Source organism: Haematobia irritans, chromosome 3 (assembly GCF_050003625.1).
Source record: "Haematobia irritans isolate KBUSLIRL chromosome 3, ASM5000362v1, whole genome shotgun sequence".
Taxonomy (NCBI): Eukaryota; Metazoa; Arthropoda; class Insecta; order Diptera; family Muscidae; genus Haematobia; species Haematobia irritans.
Genome location: NC_134399.1, coordinates 206,009,778 through 206,014,904, shown reverse-complemented (window position 1 = coordinate 206,014,904; position 5,127 = coordinate 206,009,778).

The window sequence follows — 5,127 nt, the reverse complement described above, 5'->3', positions numbered from 1 at the left end:
AAAATCCTGAAAAAATTGAAATTTTTATATGAAAAACTTATTTTGTCCATAACTCCTTAAATATGCGTCCTAGAGCCAAAAGGACCTTAATTCGTGACCACCCCCAAAAAAATCAAAATTTCGATGAAAAAATTGAAATTTTTATATGAAAAACTTATTTTGTCCATAACTCCTTAAATATGCGTCCTAGAGCCAAAATGACCTTAATTCGTGACCACCCCAAAAAAATCAAAATTTCGATGAAAATCCTGAAAAAATTGAAATTTTTATATGAAAAATTTATTTTGTCCATAACTCCTTAAGTATGCGTCCTAGAGCCAAAAGGACCTTAATTCGTGACCACCCCAAAAAAATCAAAATTTCGATGAAAATCCTGAAAAAATTGAAATTTTTGTATGAAAAACTTATTTTGGCCATAACTCCTTAAATATGCGTCCTAGAGCCAAAAGGACCTTAATTCATGACCACCCCCAAAAAATCAAAATTTCGATGAAAATCCTGAAAAATTTGAAATTTTTATATGAAAAACTTATTTTGTCCATAACTCCTTAAATATGCGTCCTAGAGCCAAAAGGACCTTAATTCTTGACCACCCCCAAAAAATCAAAATTTCGATGAAAATCCTGAAAAATTTGAAATTTTTATATGAAAAACTTATTTTGGCCATAACTCATTAAATATGCGTCCTAGAGCCAAAAGGACCTTAATTCGTGATGGAAATTCGATGGAAATCCTGAAAAAATTGAAATTTTTATATGACAAAACTTATTTTGGCCATAACTCCTTAAATATGCGTCCTAGAGCCAAAAGGACCTTAATTCGTGACCACCCCCAAAAAATCTAAATTTCGATGAAAATCCTGAAAAATTTGAAATTTTTATATGAAAAATTTATTTTGTCCATAACTCCTTAAGTATGCGTCCTAGAGCCAAAAGGACCTTAATTCATGACCACACCCAAAAAATCAAAATTTCGATGAAAATCCTGAAAAAATTGAAATTTTTATATGAAAAACTTATTTTGGCCATAACTCCTTAAATATGCGTCCTAGAGCCAAAAGGACCTTAATTCGTGACCACCCCCAAAAAATCAAAATTTCGATGAAAATCCTTAAAAAATTCAAATTTGTATATGAAAAACTTATTTTTGCCATAACTCCTTAAATATGCGTCCTAGAGCCAAAAGGACCTTAATTCGTGACCACCCCCAAAAATTCAAAATTTCGATGAAAATCGTGAAAAAATTGAAATTTTTTTATGAAAAACTTATTTTGGCCATAACTCCTTAAATATGTCCTAGGGCCAAAAGGACCTTAATTCGTGACCACCCCCAAAAAATCAAAATTTCGATGGAAATCGTGAAAAAATTGACATTTTTATATGAAAAACTTATTTTTGCCATAACTCCTTAAATATGCGTCCTAGAGCCAAAAGGACCTTAATTCGTGACCACCCCCAAAAAATCAAAATTTCGATGAAAATCCTGAAAAAATTGAAATTTTTATATGAAAAACTTATTTTGGCCATAACTCCTTAAATATGCGTCCTAGAGCCAAAAGGACCTTAATTCGTGACCACCCCAAAAAAATCAAAATTTCGATGAAAATCCTTAAAAAATTCAAATTTGTATATGAAAAACTTATTTTGGCCATAACTCCTTAAATATCCTGAAAAAATTTACATTTTTATATGAAAAACTTATTTTGTCCATAACTCCTTAAATATGCGTCCTAGAGCCAAAAGGACCTTAATTCGTGACCACCCCCAAAAATTCAAAATTTCGATGAAAATCGTGAAAAAATTGAAATTTTTTTATGAAAAACTTATTTTGGCCATAACTCCTTAAATATGTCCTAGGGCCAAAAGGACCTTAATTCGTGACCACCCCCAAAAAATCAAAATTTCGATGGAAATCGTGAAAAAATTGACATTTTTATATGAAAAACTTATTTTGTCCATAACTCCTTAAATATGCGTCCTAGAGCCAAAAGGACCTTAATTCATGACCACACCCAAAAAATCAAAATTTCGATGAAAATCCTGAAAAAATTGAAATTTTTATATGAAAAACTTATTTTGGCCATAACTCCTTAAATATGCGTCCCAGAGCCAAAAGGACCTTAATTCGTGACCACCCCCAAAAAATCTAAATTTCGATGAAAATCCTGAAAAATTTGAAATTTTTATATGAAAAATTTATTTTGTCCATAACTCCTTAAGTATGCGTCCTAGAGCAAAAAGGACCTTAATTCGTGACCACCCCAACAAAATCAAAATTTCGATGAAAATCCTGAAAAAATTGAAATTTTTGTATGAAAAACTTATTTTGGCCATAACTCATTAAATATGCGTCCTAGAGCCAAAAGGACCTTAATTCATGACCACACCCAAAATTTCGATGAAAATCCTGAAAAAATTGAAATTTTTATATGAAAAACTTATTTTGGCCGTAACTCCTTAAATATGCGTCCCAGAGCCAAAAAGACCTTAATTCTTGACCACCACCAAAAAATCAAAATTTCGATGAAAATCCTGAAAAAATTGAAATTTTTATATGAAAAACTTATTTTGGCCATAACTCCTTAAATATGCGTCCTAGAGCCAAAAGGACCTTAATTCGTGACCACCCCCAAAAAATCAAAATTTCGATGAAAATCCTTAAAAAATTCAAATTTGTATATGAAAAACTTATTTTGGCCATAACTCCTTAAATATCCTGAAAAAATTTACATTTTTATATGAAAAACTTATTTTGTCCATAACTCCTTAAATATGCGTCCTAGAGCCAAAAGGACCATAATTCGTGACCACCCCCAAAAATTCAAAATTTCGATGAAAATCCTGAAAAAATTGAAATTTTTATATGAAAAACTTATTTTGGCCATAACTCCTTAAATATGCGTCCTAGAGGCAAAAGGACCTTAATTCGGTACCACACCTAAAAATTCAAAATTACGATGAAAATCCTGAAAAAATTGAATTTTTTTATGAAAAACTTATTTTGGCCATAACTCCTTAAATATGCGTCCTAGAGCCAAAAGGACCTTAATTCATGACAACTCCCAAAAATTCAAAATTTCGATGAAAATCGGAAAAAATTTACATTTTTATATGAAGAACTTATTTTGGCCATAACTCCTTAAATATGCGTCCTAGAGCCAAAAGGACCTTAATTCGTGACCACCCCAAAAAATTCAAAATTTCGATGAAAATCCGGAAAAAATTGAAATTTTTATATGAAAAACTTATTTTGGCCATAACTCCTTAAATATGCGTCCTAGAGCCAAAAGGACCATAATTCGTGACCACCCCCAAAAATTCAAAATTTCGATGAAAATCCTGAAAAAATTGAAATTTTTATATGAAAAACTTAAATACGCGTCCTAGAGCCAAAAGGACCATAATTCGTGACCACCCCCAAAAAATCAAAATTTCGATGAAAATCCTTAAAACATTGAAATTTTTGTATGAAAAACTTATTTTGGCCATAACTCCTTAAATATGCGTCCTAGAGCCAAAAGGACCTTAATTCGTGACCACCCCCAAAAAATCAAAATTTCGATGAAAATCCTGAAAAAATTGAAATTTTTATATGAAAAACTTATTTTGGCCATAACTCCTTAAATATGCGTCCTAGAGCCAAAACGACCATAATTCGTGACCACCCCCAAAAATTCAAAATTTCGATGAAAATCCTGAAAAAATTGAAATTTTTATATGAAAAACTTATTTTGGCCATAACTCCTTAAATATGCGTCCTAGAGGCAAAAGGACCTTAATTCGGTACCACACCTAAAAATTCAAAATTACGATGAAAATCCTGAAAAAATTGAATTTTTTTATGAAAAACTTATTTTGGCCATAACTCCTTAAATATGCGTCCTAGAGCCAAAAGGACCTTAATTCATGACAACTCCCAAAAATTCAAAATTTCGATGAAAATCGGAAAAAATTTACATTTTTATATGAAGAACTTATTTTGGCCATAACTCCTTAAATATGCGTCCTAGAGCCAAAAGGACCTTAATTCGTGACCACCCCAAAAAATTCAAAATTTCGATGAAAATCCGGAAAAAATTGAAATTTTTATATGAAAAACTTATTTTGGCCATAACTCCTTAAATATGCGTCCTAGAGCCAAAAGGGCCATAATTCGTGACCACCCCCCAAAAAATCAAAAGTTCGATGAAAATCCTGAAAAAATTTACATTTTTATATGAAAAACTTATTTTGGTCATAACTCCTTAAATATGCGTCCTAGAGCCAAAAGGACCTTAATTCGTGACCACCCCCAAAAATTCAAAATTTCGATGAAAATCGTGAAAAAATTGAAATTTTTATATGAAAAACTTATTTTGTCCATAACTCCTTAAATATGCGTCCTAGAGCAAAAAGGACCTTAATTCGTGACCACCCCCAAAAAATCAAAATTTGTCCCTAGAGCCAAAAGGACCATAATTCGTGACCACCCCCCAAAAATTCAAAATTTCGATGAAAATCCTGAAAAAATTGAAATTTTTATATGAAAAACTTATTTTGTCCATAACTCCTTAAATATGCGTCCTAGAGCCAAAAGGACCTTAATTCGTGACCACCCCCAAAAAAATCAAAATTTCGATGAAAAAATTGAAATTGAAAAAATTGAAATTTAATATGAAAAACTTATTTTGGCCATAACTTATTAAATATGCGTCCTAGAGCCAAAAGGACCTTAATTCGTGACCACCCCCAAAAAATCTAAATTTCGATGAAAATCCTGAAAAATTTGAAATTTTTATATGAAAAATGTATTTTGTCCATAACTCCTTAAGTATGCGTCCTAGAGCCAAAAGGACCTTAATTCGTGACCACCCCAAAAAAATCAAAATTTCGATGAAAATCCTGAAAAAATTGAAATTTTTGTATGAAAAACTTATTTTGGCCATAACTCGTTAAATATGCGTCCTAGAGCCAAAAGGACCTTAATTCGTGACCACACCCAAAAAATCAAAATTTCGATGAAAATCCTGAAAAAATTGAAATTTTTATATGAAAAACTTATTTTGGCCATAACTCCTTAAATATGCGTCCTAGAGCCAAAAGGATCTTAATTCTTGACCACCCGCAAAAAATCAAAATTTCGATGAAA